The sequence below is a fragment of the Triturus cristatus genome, chromosome 12 (assembly GCF_964204655.1).
Source record: "Triturus cristatus chromosome 12, aTriCri1.1, whole genome shotgun sequence".
Lineage (NCBI taxonomy): Eukaryota > Metazoa > Chordata > Amphibia > Caudata > Salamandridae > Triturus > Triturus cristatus.
In genome coordinates, this window is record NC_140595.1 from 419,486,140 (window position 1) to 419,511,944 (window position 25,805).

Sequence of the window (25,805 nt, forward strand, 5' to 3'; positions counted from 1 at the left end):
AAGAAGATAGAGGGGTGCACAAGATCCACATGATAGGCACCGCGACGCGCAAGACACAACGACTCCCGCAGTGCAACGTCCGGGTAGGGTCGCAAGAGATCACCGCAGTTGTGGATACCGGGGCCAGTATCAACATCATGGCCGCCACACTGTACAGCACAATGCACCCGAAACCCGTTCTACACCCGTCAACAATAACTGTGTTTGCGTATGGTCAAGAGGCACCGCTGAAAGTGCACGGAAGGTTCAAGACAACAATCTCTCACAGAACACGGTCGGTCACTTCTAACATCTATGTCACGGAGGATGGCCGGGGCATGCTCCTGGGCTGCCGGGCAGCAGAAGACCTAGGGGTAGTGACTTTTGCATTCAGAGTGCACCAAGAGTCCATGCACAACATCCTGGAGGAGTTTGAAGAGGTGTTCCAAGGGATAGGCAAGTTCCGTGGCAAAGAGATCCACCTGCACATAGACCCCACCGTTCAACCAGTAGCCTTGCGACACCGGCGGATAGCATTCCACCTCAGACCGTTGGTGGAGGAAGAGTTGAAGAAGCTTGAGGCGGCCGGAATAATCGAAAAGGTATCTGGACCTACCCCGTGGGTGTCTCCTATAGTGGTGGCGAGGAAGCCTAAGCAGCCAGGCGCAGTCAGGCTATGTGTTGACATGCGACTCTCCAACGTCGCAATCAAGAGGGAGCGCCACATCACTCCCACCATTGACGACCTAATCGGGGAAATGGCGGGTGCCAGGTGGTTCTCGAAGTTGGATCTCCGGTCAGGGTACCACCAGCTGGTACTAGATGAAGCCTCCTGAAATATTACCACGTTTTTGACACACGCAGGGCTCAGGCGGTACACCCGTTTGAGCTTTGGAGTATCGAGTGCCGCTGAGGTGTTTCAAAACGTAATCCAGGAACTTATCGCAGGGATCCCGGGGGCCATCAATGTCAGCGATGACATTATGGTTCACGCAAAGACGGTCCCAGAACACAATGAGCGACTACTTCAAGTGCTACGTCGGATTCGAGAGGCCGGCCTCACGCTGCATCGAGAAAAGTGTGAGTTCCTGTGCAACAAATTACAGTTCTTTGGGTACACTTTCTCGGCGGAGGGGGTAAACCCCGATCCCGATAAAGTGAAGGACATTAAAAAGCGGCTGCCCCCACGAATATCACCGAAGTTCGAAGCTTTCTAGGGATGGTCAACTACTGCGGAAGATTTATCAAAGATTTGGCCAACCTAACAGCCCCCCTGAGAGAACTGACAAAAGAGTCCACCCCGTGGACGTTGGGCAGCGAGCAAGCTCGGGCGTTCAAATAAATTAAGGAGGCGCTCTCAGAAGCAACAACACTCGCATTCTTTGACCCCGCCAAGCTCACATTGATTGCCGTGGATGCTGGTCCAGTCGGACTGGGTGCTGTTCTCCTACAGCGGAAGACGCCTCAAGATGAATGGACTCTGGTGGCATTCGCCAGCAGGTCACTTACCGAGACGGAGCAAAGTACTCCCAGATGGAGAAAGAGGCAATTGCAATTCACTGGGGCTGTCACCATTTCCATCTGTACGTGTATGGGAAACATTTGTGGTGACAACCGACCACAAGCCCCTAGTATCGCTCTTCTCGGGCACCTCTACGAAACCACCACCGAGAATTGAGAAGTGGATGCTCCAGTTACAAAACTACAACTGCAAAATAGAATACCAGCCTGGGGCACGGAACCCGGCTGATTACCTCTCTCGCCACCCTCAGAAGGCCACCCCCCAAGAAATGGAAGAAGCAGCGGATACCGAGGAGTATGTAAGATGTGTCACAGCTCGATCGTGTCCCATACCTGTATCCATGGCCAGCCTCCAACACGCCACCAGCCAGGACGAGTGTCTGCAGAGGGCCAAGCAAGCCATCCAGAACAATAGCTGGAACAGAGCAAAAGAAGAATGGAAGAGCCTGACGCCCATGGCGCAATGAATAATGGACAGCCTATACCATGTGAGGGATGAACTGACCGAGGACAACACTGGATGCCTGCTGAGGGGGCATAGACTTGTCATCCCGACGTCGCTGACTGAGAGGATGGTAGACTTAGCCCATGTAGGCCATCAAGGCATGGTGAAAACTAAGTCGAGACTGCGCACAAAAGTCTGGTTCCCCCTCATGGATGACATGGTAGAAACCACTGTTCGTGCCTGTCACGCATGTCAGGTTACAGGGGAAGCACCCAGGCCTGCCCCCATCGTCATGGAACCTCAGCTGAGAGTCCCGTGGTCCCAAATAAGCGTGGATTTTGGCAGCTTGCCAGACGGACGACACACTCTAGTGGCTATTGATGACCACTCGAAGTATCCCGAGGTAAAGATACTGTCGGCCCTCAGCGCCAGCTAAGTAATTCCCAAGCTAGAAAAAATAATGGCCACCCATGGACTAGTGAAAAAGATCCGGACGGACAATGAGTCCCCATTCCAGAGCCAGGAGTTCGCCACGGACCTGCAGACCTTGGGTATCCGTCATCGGCGAGTCACGCCCCGATGGCCTCAAGCGAATGGGGAGGCAGAACGGTTCATGAGGACCCTCAACAAGGTAATCCGCATCGCTCATGACAAGAACCAGTCCGTGGAGCTAGCCATTTTTACCTTCCTTCGAAGCTACCGCCAGACGCCACACTCCACCACGGGAGCTGCTCCCGCCCACCTGCTAATGGGAAGGGTGGTCACGGACACTATACCACATCACCCGGAATGGCGACCGGAAGCCCCGGATGACAGTGCCATTGATACCCGACGCAGAGGGGCGTATACGTATGCTGATGCCCGACGGAGAGCGGCGGTACCGGACATTGTCCCCGGTGACGTGGTGCTTATCAAGAACAGAACACCCGGAAGCAAGTTCCGGCTGAGGTTCGAAAAGGAACCGTGGAAGATGTCAAAGGTACTTGAGTCACAGCCAGGAGGAGAGGGGAAAGAGTAACTCGGAACGTGTCGTATTTCAAAAGAATTCAGCCGTCCCAAGGAACTGGAAGCCTGAATCAAGGGGTTCCCTGCGACAGCTCTGGGGGTGTGGAGAATTCGCCGGAGCCAACTGTGTCCATGGACGATGCGATGGGTGGGGCCGCCTCCCAGTCTGGTGACACTGATGCCCTGCGGCCCATCCAACAGCCAGAGGCGCCACTTCGGGGAGGAATTGATGACTCATTAGACTGTGATGGCAGTGCTACCAGTGACCGTTTGGGTAGCGGTCCAGGTGAATCGCCGACCAGAGGAGTGTCCAGGTACAACTTGCGGCATAATCTAGAGCCCTCCTGTCGCCTTAAGGACTACGTCACGTAAGACTGTTTTGAGTTAAATGCATTGCAGTTGTGTAAGCTAATAGAGGGTAGACTTCGGGGTAGGGAGTTATTCTAAGTCCGGGGTGCCTTTATAAGTTTTGGTTTTGTTTTTGATTTTTGTGTGTTCGGGAGGAATGTGATGTTGTGACAATGACGCGATACGCTGAAGCGTACGCATCAGGTCATGTGACGTGTTGCAATAAAAGCGGGTCCCGCACGCACGTACGCCAGAACGGCTGCGGCGGCGGACCATAACCATCACTACTGTGTCCCAGCGTTTTCATTCCAGGTGTAGGCCATGTGTCACGTCTTCAGCGCGGCAAGCGCTCGCCCCCTCAGGACACAACACCCGACGCTGTATTCAAAACTGCAGATGGTGCCTCTCAATCTCTTTTCAGCGCCGCTCGCGACGCCCTCTCAATTCAGAAACTGCAGACTCCGGATAGGCACCGCCGCAAGTCTGCTCCAATGCGCACACAGTGTCTCTCAATGCTCAGCAGGCAGCCTTGAAGATGAAATGATCCGCTCCCGTACATAGGACGGACAATGGCTTCCCACTAAACACGCCGCCTCCCGAAATCAGAATTAAGCACGCCTCCTAGCATGCGAAGGTCGACTAAGTGCCCAGAGGCCCCTCCTACTGAGGCTTTCTGGGAAATGTAGTTCGTTGTGGTTTTGTACCCGAAAACAGTACAAATTAGCAGGGTCAGATCCTGACAGCCCTTTTTCGTCTCTTACATATGTTATAGTAGGGTCCCTGGTTATTCATATATACAGACTAATTGCTTAAACCTTAAGAAAGTGAATTGGTGCTCCCGGTGAAGAGTTGAGCGAGGTGATGCCCCTTGATTAGACATGACATGAATTGTCTATCAATCCTATTTAAAACAGGAGAATCATTATTTCACTTCAAATGGAATTGAGTGCAAGGTATAAAACATCATAGCAGCTGATGTTCCATGAGTCGGATGTAAGGAGACATCCACGTGAAAACAGTTGTGTAAACAGTTGTGCGCGCGAGTAATTAATGACAGAAGGCATAGTTGATATGATGTAAAAGGAGTAATACACGTGAGTAAAATGAGCGCACGAAAAAAATCAGCAGACAGGGGCGCACCAGAAAGTTATGTTTAAGAGGAAAAAGGTACAGAACTTACTTAGATCCGGATAAAGCCTGGTAAAGTCACAAGAGTGAAACAAATCTGCCGCAGAATTGAAAGTGAGCGCGGAGATCTAGGGGCTTTGTCCAATTTAGTCCTCCGCCTTGATAGAAACCATCTAGGAAGGAGCAATAATGTTATATCGCCGCACAAAGGGGGAGCGAAATTGCAAGTACGTGCGAGGAGAAAAGGCACTTACACGGAGGTGGCTAGTTGAATGTGTGAGCTGGGGCCACATAGTCTGGTGAATTCCGACAGCGCAGCGAGTAGCAGCTAGTCAGGGCTGAACCTACATAACCGGTATCTGAGTGTAAGAATAAAATTAATATCTAGATGTCTGTGCTCTAATTAATATAGAGGGGAAACCACGGCGAAGTCACTTACTTGCTTGTTCAGGACTTCATTAATGTGCCTGAAAGTGAAGATCTACGTATCATGTTATTCAGCGCTCAGCCAGTTATCTATTAATAAAAGGAAGTGAGGCAATGACTATCTACAAGGCGGTGTTCTATAATGCAGTCTAGGAAGGGTGGCAGTCTCACTTACTTGCTCAATCAGGACTGAATAAATCTGCTTGATACTGGAGAGCAGAGCTCCGTGTCCTGCTTCTTCGGAAACCCTCTCAGTGTGGGAGGCCAAGTTGGTGTGATCACGTGGGTTAAAAGGCCGGTGAGGATAATCAGCTGCTTGGAATCACCTCTGGGTGTGAATAATTAGCTTCGGCTGAGGTGAGAGAGATGAGGCATAGTCAAGCCGGGTGAATAGAGTCAATGTCAGTCAGCTCTGAATTGCGGATGCTACCACTATTAAAAAGCCTCAGGTGTGAATAGATAGAACCTAATGGGATGCGTCTAGAGCAGGGAAGCAGTGCAATTAAGCTATGAATTATGGAGCATTCTGCTTTATAAGAGGCCTTCGGGGGTTAGTGATTGGAGCCTAATTAGATGCAAGTTGGGCAGGCACGCAGTGTAAGTCGTACTCAGTGAGGAAAGGTGGGAGGAAGGTAAAATTACTGAGTAGTTTACAAAGAAGGACTATAATTGAAAGAAAGAATATATTTACAAAGAAGTTTTAAACATAGCCATACTTATAAATTTATATTGGAATAATTAAATTAACTGGCAGTATTTGTGAACTGGTACATCAAGTAAACAGAAGAAAACGGGGCCATTACTGGTAGTATTTATGAACTGGTACATCAAGTAAACAGAAGATAGTAGGGCCATTACAAAGGTCTTACTGGAACCCAGTGTTGAACATGTGCTTAGAGACATGGGGGCAAACAGTGTTTATATAAATGCATTCCAATAATCCAGTGGTTCCCAAACTTTTTTGACCCATGGCTCCCTTGACCTAATTGGCAGTTGGCCGTGGCTCCCCACCACTTTTTTACCGGCGCACCGGGGTGCCTCGGCACACACTTTGGGAACCACTGGTCTACATGAAGAATCAAGCCTAGACGTGATGAAGGATTCAGAGAGTAGCCATCACCATCATAAAACTTTATTTACAATCACACAGATCTTAAAAAGTACATCTCAATTGCTAGAGAAAGGCTCAAGGAGCTCTGTGGCGTTACATGGGGTGGGCTCTGATGAACCCAAGATTGCTCACCAGATCCCATCTACCCAGTGTTTTAAGCTGGGTCCTGCCAGTGCAGTTCTAAAACGCAGCTGTCAAGATGGGTCCCTATCGGGCTCTCCATTTTTGCCTTCACCCTCAGGATGAAAAAAAAACCTTAACTCTGTAGAAGTCACTTCACTGCCTTTGAGGTAACTTCAAAAAGACTCGTTATAGTTCTTTCACAGTCTCATCATTTCAGAACTGAATCATTTTCAATATTATATACAACAAAGCCATAGTTGTTGCTTATTTGTGTTATGCCACTAAGAATCATTGGCACAGCCAATAGTACTGGCTTGTTGTAGGTGTAATGTTGTATTATATATCTGGATGCAATGACAGAAGCAGCAAATTACCAGTCAGGCAGCACACTATGCTGAGCACAGATTAAGCAGCGCCCTTTATTACATTAGCCACACCCCTTTGAGAGCCCCCAGTTTTTTCATCCCACTTAAAGCCCTGCATTTACATAAATGTAGGAGTACTTCTCCCGTCATACTTGCTGCATGAGTTGGCTCATCTGCTTCAAAGTCGTATTTTTCCTCCCACCCCACACACCCCTCTTCGCCCTCAAATTCTTGGTGTAATGATTATTCACTAACAATTTGGCAAAATAACTTCCAAGTGTAATTGTGCTGAACTGTAATGCGAATTCAGCTGTTCTCCAAACTTGCAGCCTTTTATTGCATTGCTTCAGGACGCACCGCTCTTTCTCTCAGCCAAATTCACTGTGATGCGTAGGGTGACCAACTGGCATTGGTGCAAATTCAGGATGGTGAGTGTAAAAATTAATATTAATTTTGTGCTTAGCCTTTTTGAGAAGAGGCCCATCAAGAACTTCACCCTCGCTGCAGGAGCCATTCCAGGACTGGGACAGAAGCCACCCAGGGCGGAGACAGGATCCACCACAGGGGGGACAGGAGCCATCACAGGGGGGACAGGAGCCATCACAGGCGGGGGGGACAGGAGCCACCACATGGGGGACAGGAGCCATCACTGGGGGTGGGGGGCAGGAGCCATCACAGGAGGAGGAACAGGATCCACCAGGGTGGGCACAGGGATGCGCATGCAGTATTCTAGTATCATCTTGGTCTCTTCCAGGGTGGGGTAGGGCTCCTCACCCCCTCCTGGACAAGACAACGAGACGACAGGCTCTCTTTCTAAAATATTAGATTTGCCATCCCCCACTGTGATGTACAGAACTTAAAGGAGATACTCCAAAAGAACTGATTTAACTGATTGTCCTCCATACTTTGTTAATCAGTGTGGGTGCGACTGTGCCATTTCTTTATTTTATTACATTAAAGACTGCATGTTTTAAGAACCGAGGTTTGCTTACAAATTAGTAACAGGAATTAAGCTCTGTGGAGAGAACCACGTGCTGCCTCGGTGTAATCAGGGCCGGTTCTACGATTTTTGGGGCCCTGGGTAGAAAGGGAAGGTGTGAGGCCCCTCTAAGTTGCAGAGACATGACACATGAAGCATTCAGGGCTGTTTGCATCTGAATAGATGCCCCTGCGCCTGAAGCTGCAGCCCCTCCCTCTCAATCACCTTCAAAGACAGCTCATCAAGGGCTGAAGGTGTGACGGTTGCCATCCCGCTGTGCCTCTCCAATGCTGCTGGGGGTCTGAGCTTCGGTACTGAATCGGCGTCTGTTACACCCGACCTCAACAGCATCGGAGTCAAGCAATTACGGACAAATGGCATCGGTTAAAGAATCCTTCTCCTTCACGGACAGACGAGTGTTGCGCTGCGGCTGCAATTACCATGACCCACATCCTGTGCGACGGCGATGCGCCCCTGGCCTCTCATCACGGCGCACTGGGGTGCCGCGGCGCACACTTTGGGAACCACAGCAATAATCCATTGAGTTTAGTCCATGTTTGTGAGAAGTTGGCCTGGTATATGCTGGTCACTAGTTAAAGTGGCCACCTTGCACCAGTACAATTCGACTCTTATGTTAGATAGGTTTAAGACAACCTTTTAAAGAAAGCTATCCTAGTGGTGGTGAACGACCAAAATATAGAATCCAAAATATAGACAGGACAGAATATCGACTCTAAAATATAGATAGCACAGAATATCGAATTACTAAAATATAGCTAGGACAGAATATCGAAATTGGGGTATGAAATATCGATTTCCATAATATCGAATTTAAAAATATAGATTTCCATAATATCGATTTTTTTTTCAGTGTTATGTATGGTAGTATATGTGTTAAAATTATGTATTATTTTTGTAATGTATGTTTAATTTTTTTAAAGTAATGAATGTTATGTAATTTCATTTTTGCGTAATTTAATTCCGTAGCGGGTTGTGGGTTTATAGGAGAATAGGGTGGGAAGTAATTTAATTATAGTACATTAAATATTAATTTTTATTTATATGTATTGATAATTAATTGATTGATAATTAATTATTAATTGGCAATTAATTTTTATTAATTTGTATTTAATTTGTATTCTTTGGTTATTAATTTTTATAAATTGATTAATTGATAATTATGTTAATTGCATTTTTTTATTAATAGGAGTGGGTTGTGGGTTTATAGGGGATATGGGTGGGAAGTAATTTAATTGTAATAAATTAAATATTAATTTCTATTTATGTGTATTGATAATTAATTGATAATTATTAATTGGTAATTCATTTTTATTCATTGCTAATTAATTTTTATTAATTGCTAATGAATTTTTATTAATTGATAATGTTAATTGTATTTTTTATAATTGGGAGTGGGTTATGGGTTTATAGGGGAATTGGGTGGGAAGTAAATTAAATGTAATAAAGTAAATATTAATTTTTATTTATATGTATTGATAAGTAATTGATAATTAATTATTAATTGGTAATTAATTTGTATTCATTGGTAATTCATTTTTTTCCCATGGTAATTAATTTTTATTAATTGGTAATTATTTTTAATTAATTTTGTATTGGTATTGATAATTAATTTAATCTTACTTTAATATTAAATCATTACTTTCCCTACTGTTGCACTCTCAGGAGTGGGAATAGTAATGTTTACCCTCCCGCTATCCAACGCTTTCCCTACTGTTGCACTCTTTGGAGTGGGAATAGTAATTTTTACCCCTACGCTATCCAACGTTTTCCCCACTGTTGCACTCACTGGAGTGGGAATAGTAACTTTCACCCCTACGCTATCCAATGCTTTCCCTACTGTTGCACTCACTGGAGTGGGAATAGTAATTTTTACCTTCCCGCTATCCAACGCTTTCCCTACTGTTGCACTCTCTGGAGTGGGAATAGTAATTTTTACCTTCCCGTTATCCAACGCTTTCCCTACTGTTGCACTCTCTGGAGTGGGAATAATATTTTTTACCCTCCTGCCATCCAACGCTTTCCCTACTGTTGCACTCTTTGGAGTGGGAATAGTAATTTTTACCCCTACGCTATCCAACGTTTTCCTACTGTTGCACTCACTGGAGTGGGAATAGTAATTTTTACGCTCTCACTATCCAACAAAATCTCTACTTTTTTTTACATTACATTTATTATTTTTACATTTTAAGCTTTTTTTTATTATTTTAAGTATGTTTTATTTAATTGTTTTTAATATTTATTTACTTTTATATTATTTTTAATACATTTAAAAAATTCGATATTTTAGCTAACTATATTTTAACATTGTATATTTTGGAATCGATATTTTAGTACTTACCTGTTTGTAGATAGGGATTCTATATTCTGTACTTCTATATTTTGGAGTCGATATTTTGGGCATTCTATATTATGTCCCTGGATATTTAGTCACTGAACCCCTAGTGGTGGCTGTGGAGGGCAGCCTTCAGGCTAAGTCTTCAGAGGAATATAAAGCAACTTGTTTTACCTTATAATCTCTAAGCCTGGGCTAAGCACTACGCTACTCTGGCGTAGTTTGTGAAGTTTGCGCTACTTCGCACTAGGCAAATTGCACGTAGCACAGTGCGAACACACGTAGCGTAGTGTTGCGTAGTGCAGCGGTCATTTTTTGCTTGCTCGCGATCAGCAACATCAAGTTGGCGATCGCGAGCATGGAAAATAAACCTCCCAGCAAGATTCTCAACGCGAGGAGGTCAGGTTTCTCATTGCGAGTGGTCGCGTATGCTCGCGACCACTCGCAATGAGAAACTACCAGTCTGCGTTGAGAAAGCTGGCGCTTGAGTAAAAATCTACTCGAGCAGCAGAAAACTACAGCTCGCACTGTGCAAGATGCCGTTTTCAATGATTGCACAGTACCAGTTGCTTGTCCGCACTGTGCAATCATTGAAAACGACATCTTGAACAGTGCGAACAGGGTACTACGCAGTTCGCGAAGTGCTACGCGTAGCTCGCGTAGTGCGAAGTGCACTTTGCGTAGCTTCTCATAGTGCTACTTCACGAACTACGCCTAGGGTTAATAATCTCTTGAATTACTAAATGAAAGGACACCACACAGGTATATATATAAAATATATATGTATTTATTTCTAGACACACTCTACTAATGTCTTTATGAGATTAGAAGTCAGGAACATATGCACAAATCAACATTTCACAACAAGTTAGGCAAAAATATGACTGGGGCCCTAGGGGCGTACCAGACCATATACTAAAAAAGAGACTTAGGAATAACGACTTGAGAAGGGACAAGGCCTAGGGCCTTCAGAAGCGCTGGGGCCTCACTAATCCACCCAAGGCAGGTAAGTAAAGGACCCACGGGAGACGCATGCTGTGTGAGAACACAGCCGCGGATCCCAATTGACTTCAAAGGAGCAAGTCGTGGTTGGAAATGTAAGGTTTTAGGATACTTCGGGAGAGTCTACAAGCAAGTCACTTACAGGGTAAGTTGTTCTAGAGCCAACACACACAGGAGTACCGTAGTGCTGGAGTTACCTCACCCATGGAAGCCGGGTGCCTAGGTGTCTTTTGGTGTCGGGTCGCGGCGTCATTTTTAATGTGAGCCAAAGAAGACTTGTTGCTTGTGAAGACAGGAGAAGTGTCTGGTGGAATCCAAGGCTGGATTCAGAAGAAGGAAGACCTGAAAGCAGAAGGGACAGTGTTCAAAGTCACTTGGCAGTGACCCGGGGCAAGGAAGATGGATGCCCACAGTCGTCGGGTGATTTCAGGTGATCACGGGTGTCTTGACTCTTCAGCCACGAGATCCAGGAGGCATCGACGACAACCAGGAGCTGGATTCAGCGTGTCCCACAAAGTCTGCAGCTTACTGCGGTGTCAGTAACCAGATTGGAGCCAACAAGCCTTGGTAACAGCAAGTCTTTTGGAAAAGACAAAAAGTCAGCGGTACAGACAAGCAAGGTCTGAGGGATTCACCCAGTGAGGGTAAGCCAGGGCAGGCCTGGAGCAACCAGAAGAGTCCTTTGGATTTGTAGAAAAGCCTTCTGGGGACCAACAAGCCAGCCGGCAAGGGATCGCAAAGACACCTCAGGAGAATTCACTCAGCAGGGGCCTACGGTCACTCGGGACAGGGTAGGCCTCTGATCTTCAGTGGAAATCCTGCTGGGGGCCTGGACCACATGTGGTCCAATGCACAAGTTCGTAAAATGTCGTGAAGGGATTGCACTTGAAAATAGTACCCGATACCCAGGTATTGCGGTTCCTCATCCCTCGTGGGGTCCACTTGCTTCAGCGTTGCTGGGGACTCACGATGGCCTTAGAGAAGTCAGGAAATCCACTTCTGGGGCTGCAGGGACTTCGGACTCCGGCGGGAGCAGGAAAGTTTGCATTCAAAGTTTTGGTGCCTGCCAAGCAGGGGAGTCACTCTGAGGAAATTCGATTTTCGGTCGCGATCGTATCGACCCGCCATTTTTTACTCCGCCGCCATTTTGTGTTGCCCTCACTCCGGCAGCACGGCGAATGAAGTCTTTTCTGCTTTTCCTGCAGCATCGTGTCGAAATAAGCCTTCTGCCTCTATTTACAAAGCTGGTATCAGGGACCGGCCGAGTACACTAATCCCCGTCTGGTTTTCCTAATCCCTGTCTTAACTATCTGTTGGTTCACACTATTCTCTTCTGACTTTATATTATCGTCTGGCCTTTGCTGTCTTCTGCTCGTATTCTCTCGTTTCACAAATGTCCTCCAAAACACATAAACGTATCTGGCCACCTGCAAGTCAGTTACAAACCCGTTAATGAATTAACTTATGGGGAGGGGTGACAAACACAGTTGGAGGAGAGGCTTCTTCGAGTTACTCGATATCTTTGTTTTCCAACCTTTTCTATTGGACATGTTCTGTTTTCTAACTCTTCTTATTGGTTCTTTATGTATGTTTTAGGTGTGTTCTTGGTTAATGTATATGTCACCTATGTACTATATAAGATTGTGCGCCACGGAGTGAAGTGGCAGTCTCCTGAGAACCTACCTTGTGTACTTCTCGGATAACTGTGCTTGCTGCAGCTAATAAATCCGATCTTTTACGCCTGTCAGAGTGTCCCGTGTCTCTGTTAGCTAAGCAGGAGAACCCAGGAGTTATTAGGCGTACCCTGCGCCGCCAGGCCCATAAGGTTCTGGTTCTTCAACTGGCGCCCAACGTGGGGCGGCTTCAGTGGTAGTGGTTCTGCCTGAAAGTCGTGAGGCACCCCGTAAGAATATTCTGGAGGAATCGCGAACCACGTCAAGCGACCCCTGTATGTCGAAGTGGTCCAAAGTTCTTTTGCAGCGTGGTTACTCCTTCCTGACGGCTACTGACGACTGCTGCCCTGACTGCCGCCCTACCTTGGCCCTTCCTTTGGTGATGTATGGTAAGGCGAGACGATAGACGGGCCTCTGTCGGTGTAAGAAGACATCCTCAGTTAAGTATATGGTGGGTCGCTCCCACAATTTTGGTTCTTTGTTTTGTCCTTAGGTCCTTAGATTCGACTATTGCAATAGCCGAAGATGAGGGGTAAGTGCATTTGTGCTGCGTAACTTGAGTTTACCCCCTTGAAGTTTGTGAACAGTCCGGTGAAATCATGAGATGCCTGGTCTGACTAAGTTTGGAAAACTTTGTTGCTTTGGTTGTAATAAGGATTCCCGGCTTGAGGACTCTTGTCCGATTCCTTCGGTTGGAACTCCCACTTATGAGCTCTATTCAAAACATGGTGTTGGCCCCATTGCCTATAACGAGGCATGGACCCGATACACAAAGAAAGATGGTGTTTTAAAATGGCCACAAAATGGTAGTTTCAAGCCTGATGTGCTAGATAATTGGAAACAGTTTTATTTAAAAGAAAAGCCCGGCCGGAAATGTTTGACTCTTTTCGCCTTTGGCGTAAGGAAGCCAAACAGAGAGAAATTAAGCAAGCAAAACGAGATAGGAAAGCACAGGGTATGACAATTATACAAGCTGCCCAGCAATTCAAAGATGATGAAGTTAATAATGCGATGGAAATTTCAGAAAGACAGCATCGTATGGCGATAGATAAATGCTATCCGGTGTTGCCTGTTTCCCCTTCCAATGACAAGAAAGACTTAGAAGAAGATCCCCTGATGTCTCCCTTATTGAGATTGCCTCCACCTTATGCACAAGGTGCTAATGCACCCCCGTTATTACAGCCTGTTCAGTCGCCAGCAGTACCTCCGCCTGCTCCGGCTCTTCCGCATTTGCCCCTTCCAGTATTACCGCCTCTACCAGCCTTGCCTTCGACTTCTTTGCCCTCATCTCCTGAACTTCGATCTCCTTTGCCTTCTGCTCCTCCTGCAACTACTGGTTTTTCTTCAGTTAGTTCACCTAATACCTTGTCCCCTATCCTCATGTCTAATTCTCCGTCTATGCGTAAGCGACTTACAGATACCGTCTCCGGTATTCTATCTCCTTTCTTTGAGGCTTTAAATGTGTCTCCGGCTTTTGCTCGAAGACAATCTCGTAGTCAGTTCCCAGCTTCCGAAGAACGAGAAAGGTTGGACTCTCTTGCACGCAAATGGATCAAGAGGGGTCCCCAGTATAGTGTGCCCGATATTATGTCTACCTTTTCACAATGGAATGCGCCTACGCAGAGATATGTTTTTAATGTTATGTTTGATACTCTCGTTAAAGAATGGGAGGATATGAATTTGAGCTCGGTTCCACAGGGACTGTTAGATGTTCAGGGTGACTTCGATAAAGGACTTATTGTGGGTTCCAAGGCTGAGAACGCTGTAAGGACACTTATTACCTTTAGATCCTTATTGTCCTCTAAGGCTTTCCTTGACTCCGACCCTTCGGTTAGGCTGACACTGAAGAATTATCCTATGAGGGAGGTTCCTCCAGTATGGAAGGAAGAAGTTGCAGCTCAAGGTAATAATCCAGCTATTCCTGCTCACTTCCAACGTATATGGGTACATGTCCCCTGGAAGAGATCTGAAGTTTTAGCACTTAAACAGACTTTACCGGATCCTCGTAAAAACCCTGCGGGTTATTATAAAGAATTATCACAGACTGTTAATGCTTGCATCATGAATCTAGCTGATATCGATATGTTGATGGGAAATGTAGTCCCACAAGCATTATGGGCAAAGATTTGTAGAGAGGATCACGCTCAAGAATTGGGTGGTGATTGGGCTGCTATAATTGCCGCAGATACAGCTCAAGTGGGTGGTGCGAAGCCTGAAGCTTTGATCTCGGAACTCCCCGGTAGGATTATTACATTAATGAAAACGATGATGCCTGCCTTGAGAGTTAACTGGGATAAACTGGCTGCATGCAAACAAAAGAAAGATGAGAGTGTCTCCGATTTCTTCACTCGTTTTGAGGAGACATTTATCGATCACAGTGGTCAAGATATGGCTACAGAGGGTGGACAGCGATTATTTGTGGACAAATTTGTATTTAATATGCTTCCTGAGCTGTCACATAAGTTGAAAGATTCTGAAAGTTCATGGGCTGTTTCTTCTTCTGCCCAGATATTGGCTACTGCTCAATATTATGAAAATAGAGATAAAGAAGAAAAAGAAAAGCAAGAGAGAAAGACGGAAGAACTGAAAACGAAGGTTCTCTTGCAACAAGCTAATCCTCCTCGTTATGCTCAGCCCCAGTTTCAACAGCCTCCGCAGTTTCAGAGGGTGTATCAAAAGCCTGAGCCGTATATTCCGCGACCTTTGTTAGGACCTAATCAATGTGCCTATTGTAGAGAGGAAGGTCATTTTAAGAATAGTTGTCCGGTTTTATTGCAGCGCAATGGAGCACTATCTGCTCCACGAGGTCGTGGTGGCCTCCAGTCAGCAAACAGAGGTAGAGGTCGAGGTGTGTTGACTCAAGAACAGCGTTCCCTTCCTCCTCCAAATTCCGTAAATTACTTTGATCAGCAAAATGTTAGGTCTACACAGTACTACAATGAAGACCATTATATTGAAGGCGAGAATGAAAGTCTTCATGCAAACTAGGACAGCCATGGACAAAGTAAGGGAGTTATGTCGATTCCAGTAGATCAGAATAGACCTTATGTTAATGTCACTACAATGGGTGTTTCAGAGACATTTCTTTTAGATACTGGTGCGATGAGAAGTTCTATCATTCATTCTAAACTCCCTGGGGCACCTTTATCTGGCTTAACGAATGTATCTGTAGGATTTTCTGGCGACCCCAGTTCGTAATCCGGTTTCTTGCCCTTTGCCTATTTCAATTGGCCCTTATGATTTGGAAGCTCCACTTCTTTTGACGAATGGTTGCGGTGAGAATCTGTTGGGTTTGGACTTATTAAAAAGAATGCATGCTACGATATATTGTTCTCCTTCTGGTGTACATCTTACTTTAGGACAGAAACTGACTTCTCCAATGTATTTGTCCAAAGACCAGTTTCCACCTGAATTGCTTTCTCTTCCTGCAACGCTTTGGGCTATGGGTCCGAACGATGTTGGTTGTCTTAAGATCCCACCTTATGTTGTTACTCTCAAGCCTAATGCTGAATTGCCACGTATTCCACAAAATAGAATCTCCACTGAAGGTGAAAAAGCACTTTTGGAAATCATTCATGATTTGATTCAGAAAGGTGTGGTTGAAGAAACGAGAGGAAACATATGCAATAGTCCTATTCTTCCTGTTCTTAAACGCACTGATCCTTCTCAGCCTCCTGTTTATCATTTCGTAATTGATCTTCGGGAGGTAAACAAAATTGTTGTACCACAATTCCCTGTTATCCCAGATATCACTGCCCTGTTGACTATGATACCTCCCACAGCGACTTGGTTTTCTGTTATCGATCTAACGAATGCCTTCTTTAGTATTCCCATTGCAGAAGAGAGTAGGGATATTTTTGGCTTCTCACTTGGAGGCCGAAGCTTCCGGTTCAAGCGCGCACCTCAAGGGTATTGTGAGAGTCCCTCCATTTACAGTCAAGCTTTAAAATGTCATCTTGATACTTTTCATTTGCCGTCTGGTGCTGCTCTTATCCAGTACATGGACGATTTGTTAATCGCTTCTGATTCAGAAGATATTTGCAAGAATGTGACTGTTGCACTGTCACGTCACTTGTTTGATCTGAATCATAAGGTTTCACCTTCCAAACTACAATATGTATGTCGAGAGGTTACCTATTTGGGTCATCTCCTATCAAAGGAGGGACGGCGATTAACCCCAGAACGAATTCAAGCGATTGCGCAAATGTCTGTGCCAGCCACACAAAGAGAGGTACGTGCCTTTCTGGGCATTACTTCTTATTGTAGGCAGTGGATTTCGAACTTTTCTTTGTTGGCCAAACCCTTGCTGGCACTCACTTTGAAAGATACACCTCAGCCCCTTCCGTCGACTGACGAATGTCAGATGAGTTTTTCTGAATTGCGTGCTGCTCTGTGCTCTGCTCCTGTATTGGGTACTCCCGATTACAGTAAGCCTTTCACGCTCTATGTCTATGAGAGAGAGGGTTGTGCATTGTCAGTTTTAACACAGCGTTTTGGAGACAAACAGCGACCATGTGGCTATTTTTCGGCTACGTTAGATCCAGTAGTTAAGGCATTGCCTAGTTGTCTTAAAGCGACAGCAGCAGCAGCAATTTCTATTCGACAGTCTGCTGGAGTGGTGTTAGATAACACTCTTATTGTTATGGTGCCACATGCAGTGGATACCTTACTAAATAGGATGAAAACGCAGCATCTTACGAGTGCTCGTTTGTCTGGATATGAGCTGACGCTCTTGGCTAGTCACGTGCACATCAAACGGTGTAACACTTTAAATCCAGCTACTTTGTTGCCTCTTCCAGAAGATAAAGATGCTCAAAAACAACATGATTGTTTCCTCCTTACTGAGGAAGAGACAAAAGGAAGGATTGACCTGAAAGATACGCCGCTCGAAAATCCGGATGGAATTCTATGGGTGGATGGTTCTTGTTTCAAGCTTCCTAATGGAGATACAACTTCAGCCTATGCCGTTACTACTTTGCATACAGTCGTGGAAACAGCACGTATCAGACACAAATCAACTCAAGCAGCAGAACTGATAGCCTTGACGAGAGCATGTGTGTTGTCGAAAGGAAAAAGAGTAAATGTGTATGCCAGTACGCATTTGGTGTGGCGTTCAATTTTGGGCGTCTGTGGAAAGAAAGGGGATTCCTTACTTCGCATGGCACTAAGATAAAACATGGTCAGTTGGTGACTGACCTTCTTGAGTCACTTGCTTTGTCTGCCCAAATAGCGATTGTAAAATGTAGTGCGCGTAAGAAAGTTACCGATGATGTTGGTCGAGGAAATGCATTTGCAGATGAGGTAGCGAAAAAGACAGCGAGAGATGCTACAAGTCGAATGTATGTTCCAGGTCCTGCGAATTGGGTCAGAGAGAGAGGAATGTATGAGGATACAGTAGAAATTTTAAGGTCGATTCAGGAAGAGGCTACAGAGAAAGAATTGAGTATGTGGAAAGAGAGTACAGGAATGTTAGATGAGATGGGATGTTGGGTGGAATTATCAGAGCACCAACGTTGGCTGTTACCAGACGCCTATGTATTACCAGTAGTTACTATGGCGCATGGTCCAGCCCACTTAAGTGATAAGGGTATATGCAAGCTTTTGGCTCCAGTGTGGCAAAACGAAGGAATCCCGAAGTGTGCAGAAAATGTAGTGAAACATTGTATTGTCTGTCTGATGTACAATACGGGAAAGGGAACCCCAACTCCAGCAGGTCACTTTGCTCCTCCGACATATCTATTTGAGGTATTGCCAATTGATTACATTCATATGGAAAGATGCAACAACCTCAAATATGTTCTAGTGGTAGTATGCGCCTTTTCTAGATGGATAGAAGCATACCCTCTGAAAGACAACACAGCTTTATCTACTGCCAAAGTTCTACTAAAATAATTTTTCCCCCGGTTTGGTTTGCCGCGCATTGTCTGGAGTGACAATGGGAGTGAATTTGTAGGCCAGGTCATGCAAAAAGTTTGTGCAGATCTTGGTATCAAGCAAAAGTTCCATGCAGCAAACCATCCACGGTCAGCGGTTTTAGTAGAATGCTACAATGGTACACTTAAGCTTAAACTCGCAAAGGTGCAAGCTAGTACGGGACTTAATTGGCCCGATGCTCTACCATAAGCTCTTGTATCCACCAGAACAGCAGTACACTCTCGTTTGGGACTTAGCCCTTATGAAGTGGTTTTTGGGCGGCCAGCTAATATATGGGGAGTCCCTCGCCCTAAATAATATTCAAACTTGCCATATCCAATGTTGATTGATTACTTGCATGACCTTACGACTAAATTGCGTGTTCTCCATCAACAGGTTCACAGTGCTTTGCCAGAGGCCTCCACAGACTCAGGTCATTCCATCCAACCAGGCGACTGGGTCTGTGTGAAGAATTTCCAGAGGACGAAAAATTTGGAGCCTCGGTGGAAAGCACCTCGACAGGTTCTTCTAACTACGAGAACAGCGGTGAAAGTCGAAGGAAAGAAAAACTGGATTCACGGCGTGCATTGCAAGAAAGTGCTTTTGCCTCTACCCTTTGATCAGTGGGTTCGTAAGGGCATTAGTGACTCTGAGAGCAAAAAGGTTCCACGATTTGTACCTTTTAGTGATGCACGCCTGAATGGAACATTGTCGGAGAAAGAAGACGATGACATTCTCCAGGAAGCGATGCCACCACATCTTCGCTTAAATACCACAGATCCAAAAACATTCTTCCGAGACCAAACTGCTCCTGACCAAGAAAACTACAATTTAAGATCTAGATTATAGACAAAAATTTGAGACTCTCTCTCCTATGTAGTATTCTATCCCGGTTGCAGGGTCACGGTAGGAGTCTTGGTTGTGACCTGAGTAGTGGCAATAGGCCTGCAGGACTTGCAATGTCATAGGATGGCAGACAATCGTGACCAAGTGATTGAGGAAGATTGCCGTGAGCATCCACTTAGATGATGGAGACTACATTAGGCGAAAGAGAGAGAAAGAACAAAGTGAAGGGAAATTATTGTAAATCAATGTATAGTTGTTGTGGTATTACTTTATGTATTATTATATCTTTGTGTATTCTATTGGCGTGTGTAGGTTGGATTGTTTATGCTCTGCAGCAACAAGTTGTCTCTCCTTCCACCTCTTTGTCTTCTTCTTCTGTCTCTCCACATCTATTTCATACACTTCCTCAACATGAACTCATTAGAAGAACCGAATATTACAATAATTCATTTGTCCAGTTATTACATCAACACCAATTAGTTATTAATACAACTGACTGTTGGGTGTGTGGACTTATGCCACATACCGCAGAAAAAGGGATGCCGTATTTAGTTCTTCCGTTCTCCTGTGAAGGTTCCGCTTGGGCTTATTTTGTTATTTTCTCCAACGCCTATCAAAGCAAATTCAAACGACCCGTTAGTTCATATATTGGTGGTTCAGATTTTAGTCACAGCTCATTGATAAAGGGAATGGTAGCTATGGCTAAAATCATGGAAAATAGTAAAATTTACGTTGATGAAAGAAAAGCGTATACTAACTGGAACGTCACCCATTATATCACTAGCCTTAGTGATAAGATTAAACAGAGAAAATCTCCACCGATTTGGACTATTCCTCATCAAGGCAATTTCTGTCTGCAAATAAATGGCCAGTCTGCTGACATCGGACAAAGAAATAACTGTTCCCACACATACATCTACTCCTCTCAGAATTCACCGCCGCTAGTACCATCTCAGGGCACGTATTTTATCTGCCACAATAGGGCTTACACGTGGTTGCCAACTGGTTTTTCTGGTACCTGTTATATAGCTTTTCTTCTTCCTCCTACATTCACCACTTCTTCCAATCATCATCGAAATAGATATGGCAGAGGAATTATTGATTCCAAAGACACAGCAGGACAAGAGGGAGGAGATTTCCTCAAAGGATTTCTTCCTTTTTGGGGTCCAATGGCCAACAGCAGAAATATAAGACAACTGGTTCGTGTTGTGGAGACCACTATAGACATCACTGTAGGAGCCTTAAGTAATATCACGGCAGAACTACAGGTGGATCGTCTTATGACTTTACAGAACCGAGTTGCCTTAGACTTTGTTCTTGCGGACCGTGGTGAAGTGTGTAAATTGATCGGGTCAAGTTGCTGTATTTTCATACCTGATGACGCTCCGACAGTATACCAAGCCATTTCTAAGTTACATGTAATCTCTGAGTCAATTCACCAAGACGAAGGAGATTGGTCATTATTGGAATGGTTTTGGGGACTACTGTCCAAATGGGGTTGGAAGGTATTGACATTCCTTGGAACAGTTTTAGCCATCATTTTCTCTTGTTGCCTTTGTATGCACTGTGGCCCCGCCATCTGCGACCTTTGTGCTACTGTATGCATCCCTAAACCCAAGTCACAGAGAACAGAGAATATTAAAATGATGTTACAGCAACAGCTCGATGACCTCATGGCCATCGACATTGACTCAGATTAACGTGAGTCTATGTATCTTGACTGAGTTCTGGCAAAAGGAGGGTCTGAGGAAATTCAATTTTCGATAGTGATCGTGTCGACTCGCCATTTTGTACTCCGTCGCTATTTTGTGTTGCCCTCACTCAGGCAGCACGGCGAACTAAGTCTTTTCTGCTTTTCCTGCAGCATCGTGTCGAAATAAGCCTTCTGCCTATATTTACAAAGCTGGTGTCAGGGACCGGCCGAGTACACTAATACCCGTCTGGTTTTCCTAATCCCTGTCTCAACTATCTGTTGGTTCACACTATTCTCTTCTGACTTTATCTTATCGTCTTGCCTTCGCTGTCTTCTGCTCATATTCTCTCGTTTCACAACTGTCCTCAAAAACACATAAACGTATCTGTCCACCTGCAAATCAGTTACAAACCCGTTAATGAATTAACTTATGGGGAGGGGTGACAAACACAGTTGGAGGAGAGGCTTCTTCGAGTTACTCGATATCTTTGTTTTCCAACCTTTTCTATTGGACATGTTCTGTTTTCTAACTCTTCTTATTGGTTCTTTATGTATGTTTTAGGTGTGTTCTTGGTTAATGTATATGTCACCTATGTACTATATAAGATTGTGCGCCACGGAGTGAAGTGGCAGTCTCCTGAGAACCTACCTTGTGTACTTCTGGGATAACTGTGCTAGCTGCAGCTAATAAATCCGATCTTTTACGCCTGACAGAGTGTCCTGTGTCTCTGTTAGCTAAGCAGGAGAACCCAGGAGATATTAGGCGTACCCTGCGCCGCCAGGCCCATAAGGTTCTGGTTCTTCAACTCCTTGACTCCAAGGAAGATTCTTCAGTCTTCCAGAGGTAGTGGAACGTCGAAGGTCCAGGATTCTTCTTCAGAGCATCGTCCAGGGATATCTAGTTTGCAATAGCAAGGGTTCCCTAACTTATACTACAAGGAAGGGAAGGACTAGCTCTATGACCCCACCTATGGGAGGGTCAGGGGAGTGGGTAGCTACACCCACTTCCCTTTGTCCAGTTTCACGCCAGAGCAGGGGCAGGTAGCCCCTGAACCAGTTTGAGCTGGCATATGCACAGAGGAGCCTACTGCTCCCCCAGTGCAGGACTTCAAAGCACTCTAGGAGTGCACCCACCCAGCCCCAATACACTAAATCCTGTCTGGGAGGTGGTTACACCTCCCTGTGACAGGATGCCTATTGTTGGGCCTCCTCCACTGTGAGTTTCGGTCAGCAGCAGGAGGGCAGCCCAGTGTCTTTGAATGGTGGCATCCATTTTGTGATGCCAGGGCTCTTCAGGATTCTCCCGTGTTTCCACAGTGGGTACATGTCTATCCCTCTAGAAGGGTGGGATCATACTCCCACACCAGTTGCTGGTGTGGGGGTATGATTCCAAAGCATTTGACACCAAACACGACATGTTTTGATGCAGTAATCCCAGAGTTAGCATTTACCGCGGGGTTATAATGCACTTAAGAGTATATGGTTTAACAGCATTCACAAACAGCCACAGAGAATGGACTCTGAGAGCTGCAGAGGGGCCCCCTCACATGGAAACCAAGCACCCTGCCCTCAGGATTGATAGGGCCTGCCTTAGGGGTGACTGATAGGTTTATATGTGTGTGTAGGTAGAGATATAGTGTACCTATATCTCAGTGAGGAGTGCTAACACTACCTCACCCAGGTTGCAGTAGCAGGCCTGTGGTGTCAGATTTAGTCTGCTTCCCAGGCGTGGCATAATACATGCTTCAGCCCCTGGTAGGCCGGTGAAGTACCTATGCCCATGGTACCTAAAGTACCATATACTAGGGGCTCATAAGGTACCACAGTATCCAATCACTAATGCACCTAATATGCAATCCATGTTGTTAAGAGAGAACAGAGAGGCTGGGGCCCTGATTAGCAAGGTCCCAGCCAGACTATAGCCAGAAACCAGTGTTAACATCTGAAAAAAAGTGGGGGCAACATAAGGTGCAGATCCTACTCTCCTACAATGTTCAATAGTGCGGCACTTAAAAATCCACTGGCATTCCAGTCTGTTTAGAATCCATTGTTGGTCGCCGCCTCAGTAGTAGCTTGAATCCTGGTTTGCGGAGGGGATGCAAGGTCCCGCACTAAGGACCCATCGAGCAGTTGAGGTGATGCTTTGGTTCTGAGGAGTAATACAACAGTGATGAATTGTCGTCAAGGATCCAGTAGATGAGGGCTCGCAATGTGAAGTCCAGCATTGAGGATGCATTGCACAGTTGAAGCGATGCATCAGTTCCGGAGAGCTGTGAGGCAGCGATGCAAAAATCTACGCCGTCGCTGAGACTGCCATTGATGAAGAGTTTGCGGTGCTGGGGCATGAGTAGGTAAAGCTTTGCACAAGTGGTGGTTCAGGGGCTGGCTGTGGTTTCGATGTGGAGTCCTAGCATCAAGAAAACCCTAGCAGCAGAGGTGATACATTGGTCCCAAAGGGGAGGCATTGAACAGCAAAGGCGGTGCACCGGTTCTGTTAAAGATAGCTGCGCCGTTGAGAAGACATTGGTTCTGCTGTATCCAAAGAAGTGCTGGTAGACCAGCATCAGGCCCACTTTCAAGAATCCAGAACTGGGTGGTACCACTTGGCAGGGTAGGACTCACAGATGGCAGAGTCCAGATGATGGCTTAATTGTTGTTGAAGCCTCCTATCTCTGAGGCTCTAGTCAGGAGGCCAGCCAACTAGCACTTGGAGTCACTTTGGAGTCTTGGGGTCAACAGATGCAGATCTAGTCCTTCTTACGCAGGCAAGAGGGCAGCAGGCAGCAGGTCAGTGCAGCAGGGCAACAGTTCCTTCAGAGCAACAGTCCAGCTGAGTGGTAGTCCGTTCAACTGCACAGCACTCCATCTTCCTGGCAGAGTATCCACACGTTCAGACGTGTACTGGAGAGTTGGTGTCTAGGGTCCAATATTTATGCCTGGGCTTTTTTTTAAGTGGGAGAAGCTTCTAGAGGATTTCCTTTTAAGTGCCTAGACATCCTGCCTTCCCTACCCTTGCCCCAGACTAACTACAGGTGGCACACAGTCCTTTGTGTGGAGACAGGGCACAGAACATTCAAGTGTGCGTAGAGCTGTGCCCAACTCCGCCCCCCCACCCTGCCAGTGATGCATACTCAATCACTCTATTATGTGTGGCTGTTTAGGAAGGATACGCAAAGCCAACCAGAGACCAAGGCAGAAAAAATGCCAACTTTCTAAAGGAGGCATTTGAAAATTGTAATTTAAAATCTGACTTCAGCATAAGAGAGGATTCTTCTTTACTATTCGTGAGGCACCAAACATGATCTGATCACCTGCTCCCATTTGGAAATGATCACGTATTAAATGTAATAAGGTAACACAAATGATAGCCTATGGGAGAGGTAGGCCTTGCAGTGGTGAAAAATCTACCATGCCAGGTAAAACTTGAAAGTACATGTCTAACTTTACAAATTCACGGCACCTTCCCCTCTGGGCTGTCCAGGACCTACCTTTGGGGTGATTTATATGCAATAAAAAAAAAGGTTTGGGTCTGGCAAAAGGTTTTCTTTGCCAGGTCAATAGGGCAGTTTAAAACTCGACACACAGGCTGCAATAGCAGACTTGAGACATGATTAAAGTGCTATTTAAGTGGGTGTCACAATCAGTGCAGTATGCTTAATTGTAGCATTTAATTTACAAGCCCTTACCACAGATAGTGCCACTTTACTAGGGACTTAAAAATAAACTAAATATGCCAATTGGGTATAAGCGAGTTTTACCATGGTTTAGGGCGAGTGTCCAAAAACTGTAGCACTGGTTAGCAGTGGTAAAGTGTGCAGAGTTCTAAAGCCAGCAAAAACAAAGTCAGCAAAAATATGGGGAAATCATGGCAAGGATTCCAGGTTTAATACCCCTTAACTCTGATAGGGTTATATTTTAGTCAGTCTAATTTGTCCAAGTTAGAGAGAGGGGGGAAACAAATTTAACCTCTGTTATGTACAAATTCTGGTTGGTCAAACCTTTGAACCAACGCTTTGGGGGTATAATGTGCCTAGAAAAGAAACTTAATATGAGTAGCTTGACATAGGTGTAGAGATTACTATTGGATTCATTGTTCAAGAGCAGTTGGGGTGCCAAAAATGGATTCTTGAAAGTGATGATCACACAGGTTTTTTTTTTAAACAACAATTGTATTGTTGTCAGTTGCAACCAGGTGTCTGTTACCAAATATGACAAATAGACATTCAATATTGAGAAATCTCAACAAACTGATAATGCATGCAACCTCCCGCCTGGTTTCTCAGACTTTCACAATAAACAATAGGAATCCTACCAGGTTGAAAACATTATTATGTCACTCACAGCACCATCGTGATGACCACACAGTCATCCCTGATCTGTTTGGCACTATTGCTAATCCAGCTCAGTATTCCGGTAAGAAGTATATTCCTGTGGTGGCTGAGAGAGAAGTTTGTATTCTTAGATAACCAATGAGTCACTTTATTTTCAGCTGATCTGTGGATTCTTCTGTGGTTGGAGACAAAGGTGGAAGATTAGACATCAATTAGCTTCTGCCAGGTTGCATGAGGCTGGCATTCATAAGAAAAATATATTTAACTAACTAATCTCCTTTTTCGTACGCCATCAGCAGCAGGTAGAAATTTCCCCTATGACTTATTTAGAAAATCTATTGTGTGTTGAGCCCCATTTCATGCTCCTTTTTAACTAAGTCTCCAAGCTGGCCCACATTATACTGTCCTTTGGATTTATTTTCTTCATGAACGTGGAAGGCACACTGATCATTTTATTGGAAAGGAGACACCATAGAAATGTTTCAAGATTTTCTTTAAACTCATGATTTTGTTTCAAAAGCCCTAACTGGGAGAAAGAGAAATATACTGGCCCCAATTAACAAA

At 45.3% G+C, this 25,805-nt stretch overlaps 1 protein-coding gene and 1 long non-coding RNA gene across 3 annotated transcripts in view; one reads left to right on the plus strand and one right to left on the minus strand.

Moving 5' to 3' along the window:
- The window catches only part of LOC146776043 (uncharacterized), a 67,232-nt gene extending 62,134 nt beyond the window's left edge, over nucleotides 1-5,098 (minus strand). The window contains exon 1 of the long non-coding RNA XR_014972316.1: nucleotides 5,028-5,098. This is a non-coding gene — a long non-coding RNA (uncharacterized LOC146776043). The remainder of the gene's footprint in view (nucleotides 1-5,027) is intronic.
- LOC146776042 (fatty acyl-CoA hydrolase precursor, medium chain-like) overlaps nucleotides 1-25,805 on the plus strand; it is a 762,376-nt gene that overhangs the window by 451,680 nt on the left and 284,891 nt on the right. The gene's annotated exons all lie outside the window — the stretch shown is intronic.